This window comes from Cheilinus undulatus, linkage group 18, assembly GCF_018320785.1.
Source record: "Cheilinus undulatus linkage group 18, ASM1832078v1, whole genome shotgun sequence".
Taxonomy (NCBI): domain Eukaryota; kingdom Metazoa; phylum Chordata; class Actinopteri; order Labriformes; family Labridae; genus Cheilinus; species Cheilinus undulatus.
Genome location: NC_054882.1, coordinates 14,962,609 through 14,978,339, shown reverse-complemented (window position 1 = coordinate 14,978,339; position 15,731 = coordinate 14,962,609).

Here is a 15,731-nt window from a genome sequence, read left to right as displayed (position 1 = left end):
TGACAGGCTGGTTGGTAGCTTAGTTGTTAGTTAACAGCAGAAAAAATGTGTTAAGAATTATTCTAAACTTAAAGCTCTTTTGAATTTTTGGGTTATGTGGCTGTTGGGCACCCGTAGGGAAAGTATTAAAGTTATTTCTTTGATCTGCTACAGTATGTGTGTATAAATCTCTACCTTCTTCACCTAAAGGCCTTACATGCCTTACATGCATGTCAAATAAGGCTTCAGTCTGGCAAAAAGGCTGTTTAGCAGGTTTGTTCTTATCAGCTTTGTCAGACAGCCTGCAGCAGGAGACAGACATAAAAAACTGCATAGAAATAATCAATCTTGTTACTGATGATCTTGTCTGCTACTTTAATTCACATAGAGGTATCCGTATTATTCATATTCAGTCTTTTTCATTGCCAGTTAAAAAAAATCCTCACAGGAGCATTAATACCTCCGATTATTCATTTAAAATCATAAAAATTTAGTTATAAAGATAAGAAGTGCACATTTACACAGACTATTGGACTCACAATGTCTCAGGATTAAGAGAGTCAAAGCAGGTACCAAATTAAATCTAACCAACAGAAAAAATGAATATACAATAATCCTCTGTGCATCATGCATTATATTTATAGTTGAAGCCACAAATTACTGTATCATGTCCCTCATGACGCATTTTTCTGTCTCTCAGCGGTCGCTCAGAGACAGAGGAGAATCTTAATTTGCAGCTGTTTTGGTAGCAATAATAGTAAGGTAGCAGAAAACCTAAAACGATTGAACTTTAATTTCCACTTTTCTCAGCAAAACTAATTCTATAGATACAGCAGAACAAGTATGGGAAGAAATAGCCTAAGAGGATGATCAAAACAGGTCTTTTTTAACTCCTAAGGCAACGCTCTCATTTTCATGGTTTGCTACCTTGGGGTTTGGCAGGGTGCCACTGGGAGAAAATGTGTAGGGTGGCCCACTGGAGACACACAGGGCAGAGACAGTGACCACAGACACCCACCCTGCCCTGCTGCATGGAGACTTTCCCTATATACATCACGCTTTATGGTACAGTGAGTCAAACCCTTTCTACAGGCCTGACACTGTTCACTGTGTGCCTCTCTGAGGGCTCAAACCTGTTTTCTAACCTGGATATTTTCAGGAAGATATGATAAACTTTAATCTAACCACTTTCAGAATTATTATCCTCACTCCAAAACATAATTTCCTGTGATTTGGTTTCCCTAAGGCTTAAATTATATCATTAGAAATATGGCCAAGTGGCTTAGGGAGTGCATAAAAGTTATTAGAGGAGAAGGGTGGTCAGAGAAGTACTATAGATTTATTTTTCCTTTAAATAGCAATGTCTGCTTCTTCCAGGGAGTTTTAATGTCTTTCCTCGTATTTCACCTTTATTTTTGTCTTCCTGTTTAACAGAACTTAAAGAGCATCAATTACAGACAGAAATATCTCTCCTGTGTACTGATTTGAACTGTTTACCCTGACCTCACAGAGTGTAGTAAAAATATAAAGCCCTGTTTTTTGCTCTACTTATTCTTTGCTCCATGATATTGATAGACTAAAGGGACAAATGTGTGTAATTCAGGTGTTTCAATAAATAACCTTTCTTAGACCACTTCATTTGAGTAGTTTTTGGCACCCCCTGTGATCAAAGAAGTACACGTTATCTCTGCTCATTTGGCTGGTACATATGTAAGTAGCTAGTCTAAAATGCATGCTAGTGTCCACCTTTATTGTGGAAAATGTAAACATTTCTCACTTCATTTCACTCCTAACCTGCAGCAGTGGTTAAAAACAGCTATACAGATATAATCAATCTCGTCATTGATGGTCTCATTAGCTTTTATAGGTCATATAAAGGCATCAGTATTGATTTCAGTCATAGAGCTAAATACTCACCATGAGCTTTGAAGTCATATTTTCATTCTGAAGTTTTTGTTGTGGAACAGCCCAAATACTATTCAAAGCAAATAATAATTTATTACCACGAAATATTCAAAAGTTGTTCACTGAAAGAGAAGGGGGTTATTATTTAAGGGGAAATTTTCATTTTAAAACAAGGAGTGTGTGCACAACGAGAAAAAGTTTCTGTATTTCTGCTTGTGGTGTGAGACTATGGAACAGTTTGAATGTGGAGCTAAAGGAATGTCCAAACACAAATCAGTTCAAAAAGCAGTATAAGGGGGTGATTTTCACCAGGTACAGGGATGAGGAAAGAGTCTGATTATCACCAGGTGCTTACAGCTTATTTATTTGTTTTGGTATTTATTCTTTCTTGTTGATCTTAAGGTTTAGTGTTGTATTTCTCTGTAAATACTGTAAATACCTGTTAAAATTCCCAAAATATCATCTTTTGGTTGTCTAAACATGTATGAATGGGAAAAATATTTATTATTATTTGATACAGATAAACCTATCCATGATTATTTTTGTTACAGATTAATAAACACTTCTATTTTTGTACTAAGAAGCTCATATAAGAGGTCATATCTTGAATCAGAAAGATTTTTGGCACAACTTAAAGGTTGTTGCTCTAAGTAGCTTATCTATATTGTGTAGAACGATATAATTGTTGAAATCAATTTGAACTGTTATAATGTATTAAGAAGGGGTGGGATTAAACAGGTTTGCACTTCTTCCCACTCCTTTTCGAACATGTAATCTTGATCATTAAGTGTTCTTGTAATTGTTTTGTTTCATCTCTCTCTTCAACATTTGTGTCTTCTGAAGGTACATGACCATTTTTCATTGTTATACTTTTTACATGTTCAAAATAAACTTCACTGACTAACTAACTAAGTTGGATCAAAACCTGCAATAATTATTAAAAGAAAAATTTAAATTTTAAGATGAATGCTGATTTGATTTTTTGGCAAATGTTTCATGAACAGGAAAAACACACAATTCATTTACAGTTTTAAGTCGGGGTGGAAAATTTATTGAGCATGATTGATGTATTACAGCTTAAGCGACGCAAGATGTATAAAATTACTATATCACAACCATTAAGTATAATTTACATAGAAATTTTAACCCATCAGTGTGCAATCCTCCTTGGAGTTTCGCTTCTCCCACTGTCTCCGAAAGTCTCTCTCAGAGCAGACGGCACACTCCCAGAAAATCTCTCCTCTGCATGTTAGTGTTTTTTCTATCAGCAGAAGAGGGAGGAGCATGACTGAGCAGAGATAGTAAACAAACCCCCAAGGCAAGTTAGCGATGTTAAGAAACGGTACTGTATTTGTCATCTGGCAGTGGTTTGGATTTAAAATGAAAGACAATTATGAAATACTTTGCAGGGGTATGCCGAGATTACGGCGGCAGTGACATAACATAGCACCAAAGACATGGTCCCAGTAAGTGTTGTTGAAAAGCCAGGATTTAAAGATGTTAGATTAGATGTTTTTGCTGAAACTATCAGCCAGAGTTGTCAGTAAGAGAAAAGGTGGTCTTTTTGCCTTTATCTGGTAGGACAGTGAAGAGAGGATGGAAATACTGGGAGAAAATGAGGGAAGACATGCCCCAAACATGCACTGATACCAGGAATCCACCACTCAACTAGTGTGTTGAGGACTGCAGCCTCTGTAAATTGGTATCTGCCCAACGGAGCTAAACTGGCACTTGGTATTACTAATTTTATATGTAAAAGCTTGTGAGTGAAGTCTTCTTCAAAATAAAAGTGTGCAAAAGTTTACTTGATATTGATTTTACCCCTTCTGCATGCAAATTTAAAAAAAACCAATAGTAGAGGAAATTTCTAAATATCTAATATATAATACATAAATTGTGTGTGGCCTCAAAACTGCTGTGATACTAATTTTGGGCCATATCGCTCAGCTGTAATTTTGAGCAATTTTCTGTCTTGCTTACTATTGCAAAATGGACACAAGTTAAAGAGAAAAATACTTGTTGACAATGCTCTGTGATTTTACATTGTCTTCCCCTTTGTGGATCAGTTTCTCTTGTTCCTGAACCATTCCACTTTCTAATTATAGACTTAGAGTTGAGTGGACGGTGGAATATCCAGCAGGGATGAAACTTCAAGAACCACACTGGTGCACAGTCATGTTGGAATAGAAAAGGGCCTTCCTCAAACTGTTGCCACAATGTTGAAAGCGTAGCATTGTCCAAAATGTCATGGTTTGCTGAAGCATTAAGATTGGCCTTCACTGGAGATAAGGGGCCTAGCCCCAACCCTGGAAAACAGCCCCTACCATTATCCCTCCTCCACAAAACTTCACAGCTGGCACAGTGCAATCGGGCAGGTAAAGTTCTCCCAGCATCCACCAAACCCAGACTTATCCATCTTACTGTAAACATAGAAGCATGGTTCATCACCCCGCAGTCTGATGACTGCTCCACAGTCCACTGTCAGTGTACTTTACACCACTCATTCTGACACTTGTCATTGAACTTGGTGATTTGAGGCTTGCATGCAGTTGCTTAGCCAATTATCAAGATTGCATTAATGCCAGTGGAAGTTCAGAGCTCTTCAGCTATGGAATCAGCAAAGTGTTGGCGACTTTCACACACCATGCGCCTCAGCAGTCGCTGAACTCAGCCTGTGATTTTGCGTGGTCTTCTGACTTTGAGGCTGTGTTTCTGTTGTTCCTAAACTCTTCCACTTCCTAATAATATCACTTACAGCTGACTGTGGAAAATCAAGCAGGGATGAAATATGACCAACCATCTTATTGCAAAGGTGGCATCCATCACAGTACCACGCTTAGAGTCACTGAGCTCTTCAGAATGACCCATTTAGGATCACTGTGTGGCATCCATCACAGTACCATGCTTGAAGTCACTGAGCTCTTCACAATGACCCATTTAGGATCACAAATGTTTACAAATGTAGACTACATGGCTAGTTGATGACTAGGTCTGATTAAAACACCTGAATTCAATAATAAACTGGTGTGGCCAAATACTTTTGTCCATATAGTGTATTTTCCTTAACAACTGGAGTAGCATTAGCTTAATGAACCGTGCTGTGTACAACTAATGACTCCATTAAGGATGAAGAATAAGAGTGTTTCAGGGAGGTTGAGGGCCTTTTGGCAGCCTTGAGTGTTTACACTGCTCATTCCTAATGAGTGAATTTCAGGTGCACAGTGAGGGGCTCTGCCAGCAGGTTACTTTAAAAATCAGGACGCTTGTGTCACATTTCCAGGTTTAGCATGTTTTTATCTCTGGTTCATCTGGGTTTCTGGGAACAGAAACAAACATACTGCAGAGTTGGATTAAGAGACAGGGTGGAAACAGCAATCTGGTGGACTAATAGCTTTGCTGTTCCCCCTGATAATACAAATAAAGTCTACCATATAGTGATCTGTTTTTTTATTGTGCAAAATGACAGAAATTTATCATGATCACATCCTTCATTTAGAGTTGGTTGCATGCATTTTAATGCCAATAAATACGGCTGTATCTTCCCTACAAGTTTGCCTGATTTATATTTCTTCTCCTGTACACCTAAATTCAGTGCATCCTGTAGCTGACATTCAGAGATGTGTATTCAGCGAGCTGCAGGTTGTCAAGAACATCCTAAATTGCGGTCGCACTTCAGGCCTTACAAAGAGAAGCAGATTGGGCCTCCACAGGAAGACAGGCCTAACAAGTACAAGAAGAGAAGTCAGGATGGTGCAACAGGCCATTTTAACAACAGAAAAGGAGAGCCAGAATGCAAACTTCACAGTATAATAGCAACCGAAGAGCACTTAGTCATTTTAAAAGCATAGTTAAAATAGCTTATGAGCCAAGCATTTATTAGTTATATTATAGAACTGTTTAGTTCATTAAAAAGTGCTGGTAAATACAGAAAAGGGAAGTTCAGGTGAACGCTAGCAGCTATGCTGAAAAGACTGTTGATGACAAGCTGCTGATTAAAAACAGAAGTAGCTGGAGGAGCGATTAGCAAAGGAGGAAGACAAAGGTTCATGTGCTGGTCCAAACAATGTGATGAATTCAGCCACACTCTGAGGCCCATCCTGTGTGAAACAAACATAATTAAAGCCCTGGACGCTTGTTCTGCACCGCGCGGCCCCCAGGCTTATCTGTGCGCCTATTCCTTATGTGTCGTTTGACATTTCTGATTAAAGAGCAAGTGCGGCCATAAGTTACTGTTACTGTACCCTGGGAAAGTGTTCAACGTGGGATCCTGCATAATTAGACATTTAGCGCCATCCTCCCCACACATGAATACGCCCTTCACCACAACTGATGGCCCAAGGAGTTAAAAATGTCCCAGCACCCCTAGATACCAACCACCGGCATCAAAAACGCCCTCAATCCGCTATCTCCGACTGAACTTACTGTAACCCACGCAATAAAAGTGGAGCAGACAGAGGCATGAATCCAACGCTAAACCCAAAAGTTTACTCATTTAATCTTCAGGAATCTGTTTTTTAAAGCAGAAACTATCATAAACGTATATATAGCAATCAAAGCCCAAATCAGAGCTCAGACAAATTAGAGGTGTATCGTGTTTTACCATAGAATTACAATCTATTTCTATGGATCGAACATCTCTTGAGGCATCGAACAAACGGCATTTTAAGGCTTTCATTAAGTCTCTCATGAACCCAAAACCGAGAGCAGAAGAATAGAGGGATTCTCAGCTGATGTGAAGCTGCACGACATCTCTGCACTTTGTGGGTTTTTGCGGCAACACATACCCATACTTGTGGGTATTTCAGGAGTGCAGGAAGGCAAAGAAAAAAATCGAAGAGAACAAGATGTTCTTTGACAAGTCAGTTTGACAATATGAAAGACAGCCAGAAAAAAATATCTTCCCCTGTTGAATTTAGCTTTCTAAACAGGTTTTTAAAAGTTTTGTGGACAAAGATTAGGCAGGTTTCTCTTGAGGCTACATCAGTATGAGCTAGAAAGTGCAAAGGTCAAGTCATATTCAACCTACCTTGTCAGATCTCTACAGCTTGTACCTTATGTATTCTTTATGAGGACTGATGCTGCAAGCAAAAACACCTGATGCTCTAAAACTGTTTTAGGTACAGGTGCAATTTGGGTGTGCAATAGGGCTCAACAAGGATGAAGAAAATGTTGAGAAAATTTTGACTCAGCAATAGCTGCAGCTACTAAGATCAGCTTTATACCTCTACTTCACTTTAAAGACATATAATGAGATTATCTATCCATTTGTCTCTTTTCTTCTATTTATCCAGCGTGAGGTTGCCGTGGCAGCAGGCTAAGCCAGTTGACCCAAGTATCCTTCTCTCCAGGAACATTTTCCACCTCATGGGGGATCCAAGTCATTCCTAGGCCAGAAGGTATATACAGTATAATCATTCCAGCAAGCTCTGGATCTACCTTGAGGTCCCCTCACAGTTGGTCTAGCCAAGAGGACCTCCAAAGGAAGGCGACCAGGGGGCATCCTGATCATTGCCTAAACCACCCCAACTGTCTCCTTCTGGTGCGAAACAGCGGCGGCTGTCTGAACTCCTTACCGAGCAGCCTTCAGAGGAAGCTTATCTCAGCAGCTTCTCATTCTTTCAGTCACCCAGAGTTCATGACCACAAAGGAAGGTTGGAACGTCTAGAACTGTGAAGAACTTTTAGGCATGTTTGGGCCAAAACTTGAGACACAACCCCAGTCATGCTCTGGATGTCCTTGCATTTTACCAAGGGCATGGAAAATTATCTGTTAGGAAAAATGGTCCCCACCTTTAGGGCGGACTAAGGGGTGGATACTGTGAGTAAGCATGTCTGTGATTTTGCGCCAGTCCATCAGTATAATAATCTATCTTACCCTCACTCACAAGATCGAAGATGCCTGAACTTTCTATCTTGAGGCAGGGACACACCTTTCACCAAGAGGGGTCAATCCATCATTTTATAGCAAGAGAGCCATGGCTTCAGATTTTCAGATGCCAAAAATCATCCTGGCTGGTTCATACTTGGCTGCAAAGTGCCCGAATGCCTGAAGGAGGTGAAAGAAAGACATTATTTGCTGCAAACAGATGAATGTCTGTGGTATCCAGAATCTCCCAGCTGTGAGATCATGTCCATGAAGATCACAAACCGAATCAGTGACAATGGACAGGTCTGGTGGAGGTCTGCACACTCTGCGCACACTCAGGAATGTGTCTGACTCTGTGCTATGGATTAGCCCCAGGGATGGGACGGTCCTTGTACCGACAGTGACACACTTTGCAAATAAAACCTAAAAGTTCTTGACAAGAACTGCAGGATTTTACTGACATAGGAGCAGTTACAATTTTTTTTTTTTTTACTTGAGTTTCTCCTCAGATGAGTTTCTGAATATATCTTCCACTGCTGTTTGTCCTTTCCTTTAACTGAAACATGGCTTTATCTATGATGAATTATTTGCTGAGTGATGTTTTTGGGCACCTTTTAATCATATGTTTAGACTCTCTGCGTCAACATAAAACATAAATCAGAAAGCAGGCCCTATTGTGGTGACAGCACACTGAATCAGACCTCCTAAATAAAGCTCTCCAGCTTTCCATTGTCTAAACACAGAAACCAATCCCAAGCTGTATAACATAGCATTGTGTATGCTAAATTAATGAAGCAACAAAACCAAGGCAACAGTAACAATTACATGAGTAAACCTGGGGGAGCATTTTCTCCAAGTCTACGAAAACCAATGGAAGTAGAAATGGAAGTCTTTCTCAAAGCGGAGGCAAAATGTGCCCTTAAATACTCATGTAAAGTTCTGTATATATTAACAGATGCATTACAGAGAAAAACTGTGTCTTTAATTATTTTCCTTTTAGTGTTGTCCTTCTCAATCATGTTTATTTCTCTATCCTTTCCTTATTGTGTATGTTTAATGTTTGTGCCCTGTTAAAGTGGCAGCATATGACTTTCTAAATGAAGCAGTTATGAGGCATTGCACCTCAATTCATGCATTACAGGGGGATTGCACAAGTGGATGTCTGTCCCTCTCACGTGTAGATGGTGATTATACAACCCCAGTTCCAAAAAGTTGGAGCACTGTATAAAATGAAAATGAAAACAGAATGCAATGAATGTCAGATCTCATAAACCCATATTTTATCCACAATAGAACATAAACTACATATCAGAAACTGAGAAAATTTACCATTTCATGAAAAATATTAACTCATTTTGAATTTGATGGCAGCAACACTTAAAAAAAAAGTAGGGACAGGGCAAAAAAAGACTGGAAAAGGAAGAATTACTAATGAAAAAAAAAACTGGAGAAGTTTGCAGCTAATTAGGTTGATGGGCAACAGTTCAGCAACATGACTGGGTGTAAGAGGAACATTTTAGAGAGGCATACTCAAGTAAAGATGGGCATAAGTTCACCAATGTGCAAAAACTGCATCTAGAAGTTGTGGAACAATTTCAGAAACATGTTCCTCGATGTAAGATTGCAAAACATCCCACCATGTCCCACCAGGCATGATTCTGTGCTGGAAATCACTGCATGGACTCGGGAACACTTCCATAAATAACTGTATGACAACATAGTTGGCCATGCCATTCACAAATGAAAGTCAAAGCTGGATCATGCAAAAAAGAAGTCATATGTGAACACAATGCAGAAACACCCCCGTCTTCTCTGGGCCAAAGCTCATTTAAAATGGACTGGGACAAAATGGAAAACTGTTCTGTGGTCAGATGAATCAAAATCGATAGTTCTTTTTGGTAATCACAAATGCTGAGTACTACAGACTAAAGAGGAGAAGGACCATCCAGCTTGCTATCAGCACACAGTTCAAAAGCCTGCATCTCTGATGGTATGGAGTTGCATTAGTGCCTATGGCGTGGGCAGCTTACACATCTGAAAAGACACTATCAATGCTGGAGAGTAGATAAAAGATTTTAGAGCAATATATGCTTCCATCCAGACAACGTCTCTTTCAGGGAAGGTCTTGACTATTTCAGCAAGACAATGCTAAACCACATCCACCACAACAGCATGGCTTCACAGTAGAAGAGTCCAGGTCCTGAACTGGCCTTCCTGCAGTCCAGAAAACATTTGGAGCATCAGGAAAGGAAAACCGAGAACTGTTGAGCAGCTAGAATCCTACATCAGACAGGAATGGGACAACTTTCCTCTCCCAAAACTTCAGCTACACAATAGCAAACTTGTCCCTACTTTTTTGAGATGTGTTGCTGCCATCAAATTCAGAATGACCTGATATCTTTCATGAAATGGTAAAATGTCTATTTCAACATCTGATAAGTTGTTTATGTTCTATTGTGAATAAAATACAGGTTTATGAAACTCAGAAACCATTGCTTTCTGTTTTTTTTGCATTGTACATAGCGCCCCACCTTTTTTTTGGAAATGAGTTATATATTTGAGTGGCTTTAAATATACCAGGACAACCCACCCAATTCTTGTCAATCTGTGGGGAAACCTTCAGGACTAATCCAGTTTTTTCTTCAATAACAGGAGCAGTTTTTGTTTATTTCTGTCTTTATTGTCATTTACACTAGCATAAGCCAGTTTGTTTGAACCTGTTTGACTAAATGTGTACAAGTCTGTGCACCTCTGTGTGTTTGTCTCATCTCTGGATGATTTCTGACATGTACGGTTTTTTTCACAGTTCCATTGGATCACTTTGCAGACTGGGGAAGGAGACTGGTTTCCAAAGAGCTTATGCCCAGCTCCCAGTCAGCCTTAGATGTCAAACTGGGACAAACTGACTGTTTGGAGGGACTGGGAAGATTCTGACTCCCTATGAAAAAGGCAAAAAAAAAAAAAAAAAAAAAACTCCCCAGTTTTTAATGTCAGGTTTTGGCACATATCCGACCTTTAATTAGGAGAGGGTGTTTCACAGACATGAAACCTTAGGGAGATAATAACTGGTGAAAGTATAGCTTATGGTGGCTGCATGTGTACAGGCGGGGAATATAATTAGCTTAATTTCAATGAAGCTAACCGCGTGTCTGTGAGGTATAGATGGGATCAAATGTGCAATCACCAGAGGGGTTTCACACTGTGTGGCTGAAAAAGTGAAAGTGAAGAGTTTAAATGAGAGTGGGAACATGAATCTTATTTATGTTTTTTTCCATTCCTCTATAGGGAACAGTGAATGTGTACAATTTAACACTTAACAACAGAGGAGCAGAGGAACACTCTGTGATGATGAGACAGGTGAGATAATACCTGACTACAAACACTTTCCATCAGTGTGAAATCCCTTTTTGATGCAGCCAACATTCAAACAGCTCACAGTAGGAAAAAAACACCTAGCTAGAACTCCAATTTGATAGTGATAGGCCAACGCAATAGTGCACATTTAATAATCAAGATAATGGCTATGTTAGTGAGGAATAATATAGGGTAAAAGTAATGTTACTTGGGCAAAAGTTTGGGATTTTAACCAGTCAAAGATTAGCAAAGCTCTCTGTAACAGTGAAGCGATCCAAACCTACCCGGCCCGATGTGGAAAAATCATTGTCCCTTAAAAATAATAACTGGTTGTTCCATCCTTTGTGGTAACAACTGCAAGCAATTGTTTGTGATTGTTGGCAATGAGTCTTTGACATCACTGTGGAGAATTCTGTCCCACTCTTCTTTGCAGCATTGTTTTAATTCAGCCATGCAGAGGTGGACTTGCTGGTGTGTTTTGGATTATTGTCCTGCTGCATAACCCAAGTGTGCTTGAGCTTGAGGTCATGAACGAATGGTAGAGAACAGAATCCATGGTTCCATCAATTACGGCAAGTGGCCCAGGTCCTGAAGCAGCAAAGAAGACCCAGACCATCACACTACCACCACCATGTTTGGCCGGCGGTATGATGTTCTTTAGAGCAGGACACACAGCTTCCAAAACTTTTGTCTGGTCAGTCCACAGAATATTTGAAGTCTTGAGGATCATCAGGATGTTTTTAGTCAAATATCAGATGAGCCTTGGTGTTCTTTTTGGTCAATAGTGGTTTTGGTCTTGGAACTCTCCCATGGATGCCATTTTTTGTCCAGTCTCTTTCTTACTGGTGAATCATGAACACTGACCTCAACTGGGCTGGGTTACTGCCCTCCATCCTTTGTCGTTATCTAGTCCACATTCACAAAGCCAAACTGGTGCCAAATGAAGAGCCGTTTGGGAGACAAACAACCAGCTCTACTGAGCTGAGCCAAATGCTCTGGATCTTTAAGGTCACATTTACATAAGCATAAGCATTTACATAAACAAACTCCGTTTTCCTGGATATTCTGGATCATTTTGAGTGGCGTGAAAAATCATACAAACTCTGGAGCAGGCCAAACAAGTGTACTCTGATCTGCTTAAAAACTGAGGTTTTAATTCACTTTAGAGAAACATAGTCCAGTTTGTTTGAGGTGTGAAAGCAAAGCAGACTAACAAGTGAACCAAAGGCAGGAAGAGGCATAAAGTTTAATGATTTCCAGATATAGTTATGTCATCTAATACACTCTAATACATGTCAGTACCTCGCTCTGTGTTTGTGTAACCATGGTGATACGTCATAGGCTCTCGCGCTCACCTTCTTCGTACATTCAATTTATGTCGTTCATGAATGATATGCTGGACAGCTGGCTGCTCATAATGCCCAAAGGCGAAAGTAAAAATCCCAAAACAGGATAAATTCAGCGTTGTTTCATTGTTGATGTGGTTAAAAAGAGACTGAAGGAAGAAGATGGATTTCTGGTTTTGTCTTCTTCAACATCTCCTTTTCTTCTTTACTGTTCTTTGGTTGGGAAGCGCCACAAATGTATAACGGCTTGAAGTTTTCCAGATGGTTTGGTCCGTTTGAGTGAGTGCGATGTGAATGCAAACCAAAACACAGGAAATGGCAATGACAGCGCAATTAGAGCCCTGAACTGAACAGGGTACCCCCGACTATCAGGTGTGAAAACGACCTAAAAGAAAACAGATTTCCTGTCACAAGCAAGGCTGGACAGACATCAGCTGAGGAAACATGGGTAAGATCAGAGTTTAATAAGCACAACCATGACAAAACTGGACTGAACCAAACCAAATCGCCTTGTGGAAATGGACCATAGTCATGTGATATCTCTCGTAAAGTCTTTAGATGGAGGCTTTTTTAATTCCTTTCTGCTGCGATTTTTCAGTAAGCTTTTAAACTTTTTAGTTTTGCCTGACTATTTCATTACTTCCAGGACAAAAAGTATTTTAAGTATTTTTGCACTTTGAATGTTTGGCAAAGTTGTAAACAGCTCAAACATGCCCTTTGGTAGAGTTTCTCTATGCAGAAATAACTTCTAGCCCTCCATGTGGAGCTTTCCACTGCTGCACTTCTAAAATATGTCATTAGGGTGAACAGAAACAGAAGGCTTTGATTAGAAAAGTCCTTTCTAGTCTGGTTTAGCTCACTGAATCAGGTGGACACCGTCTGTTAGCGAAGTCTGTTTCCACCTTGAAAAACAAGTTTGATCAGATGTTCTGTTGCTTCTTTAACAGCCACTTGAGAAAGCTGCTGCCATATAAATGCTACTGCAGGAGTTTCCAGACACAGTCTGAGTCCACCTGTTTGTCTGGTGTACAATGAGATTCGAGAAAGCGGCTTCAACCACAGTCTTATTCAACCGCGAGCTGTTGCAATCTGACCAGAATGTGACTCGACCAATGTAAACAGTGGAGCAGGAAAAGAGCACTGGTATTAGCGCTGTAACTCTCTCTTCCTTCACCACAGGACCTCAAACTTCCACATTTGGAGATTTTGTTTGAAATACAGGCCTGTAAATAGCTGAGAAAAATACCAATTGGAAAGTCTTCAAAGTCTCATAAGGGACATTCAGCAGAATTAGCAGTTCACCCTGTGCCATCCAGGCGCGACTGTCCAGCTCAGCAGAGACAAAGACGTATACTTACAGGCTTCAGCTGTGCTTCAAAAACTAAGCCCATACCCTCGGAAAAATGGTATTTACAGTAGCTGCATTACCCAGGGGAAAAAAAAGATTTGGTACAGGAATTATGGAAGAGATTAACAGGGGCTCTTTGTCGGGAAAGAAGGTCAGAGACCCAAAATAATCATCAGGCCTGTCCAAGAAAGATCTTCCAGCAGGCTGTCATTGTCGTTAAACATAAACATGCTCTAACCGAGGGAAAAGGTCTCTGGGATGTGACATTATAATTATTATGTTAAGAGGAAGGGAAAGTTTCACATGTGGATCTGTCTGGTTAACAGGTCTACAGCCGTGGTCACTTAAGGCAGCTGCTCTGTGCCCAAATTACAGAGCACCATGAGTCACACTCTCTCTGTGTTTAGGACCACTTGACTCTGCTCACACTGGGAACAGGTCTTACAGTAAAACAGGCCGTACATGCAGAAACTGTTAGCTCATCAGTCTGACAAACTCTTTGTTCTTCTCTGTAACACTGATCCTGCATTTCATCTGGAAGCAGTTATTCATGTTCCTTCAAAACGGACTAAACTGCTGACAAATGAAGACTAGAGGTGTTTCTATTGACTCAGTCTATTAAGGGCTCATTTATACACCCTTTATGTAAGAAAATAGAACCATACATTGGGGTGGATGTTAAAAATTAATCCACTAAAAGTCACAATCTGACACAGACCTCCAGTTCTTCATCACTCCTGCTCTATTCCACATTTCCCCCAGAACTCACATGTCGGCAGCTTTTTGCGTAGTTTAGAGAGGCAAGTTGTAACAGCGTATGTACATGTCAAATTGTGTACCTACTTCGCAAAATGCGTACAGGTTGGCAGGTCTGCAAAATGGAACTTTTTGGCCATCAGACAAGACGCCAAACACTGCACATCACCACAAACACATCACTGTGAAGCACGGTGGTGGCAGCATCATGCTGCGGGGATGTTTCTCATTAGCCGGCCCCTCGAAGGCTTGTAAATGCAGAGGGTAAAATTAATGCAGCAAAATATAGAAAAATCCTGCAGGACAATCTGACTCAGCCTGCAAGAGAACTACGGCTTAGAAGAATTTAACCAGAAATAGTTTAAAGACAGTGAGGTGAATGTTCTGGAGTGGTCGAGTCAAAGCCCAGACCTCAATTAAAACGAGAATTTGTGGCTGGACTTGAAAAGGGAAGATCCCTGTGCAACCCGACAGAGCTTGGGCAGTTTTGCAAAGAGGAATTGAGTAAAACTGCAGAGTCCAGATGTGCAAGCCTGATTGAGCCCTAGACTCAGAGCTGTAATTACAGCCAAAGGTGACTCTACTAAACACTGACTTGAAGGGGGTGAATTTTTATGCCCTTATTCAAGCCAAATAATCATTTTAATTCAACTGGCATTACTATGTAGAAATCTGTTTTTACTTCGACATTAAAGAGGTTTTTTCATCCTTTTTTAACCCTGACTTTTACACTTCAGGTAAAAACAAGCCATGCAAACATATTCAGGAAGCTGCCCTAAAAATAAGAAATCAAGTCCCACCAAGATGCTTTTCTTGCTTTCATATTTAAAATACATTTCCATAGCTTTCATCTATACAGTGCAGCTGGCTCGCATACATCATTTCACCCAGCCAGGTCTCGCTCCATTAAACCTCAGCCTTTTCCTTTGCCTAAAAAAGCCTTTTTAACAAGTGCATGTAAATGTTCAAAATTAGAGGAATACAACTTGCATTTTCCTTCTACCTCATCCTGAACACTGGAGTTTCCCGCTAAAAATAAAGGGAGGGTTTAACACCTCATTTCATCTAAACGCAGGTCTAATAGCTCCTTTAAAGACACGCTCTACCAGGACTTTTCTTTGTGCAAAAGCTTAAAATCACTTGTAATTTAGCAGCTTCCTGCAGAGCACTCTTCCTGT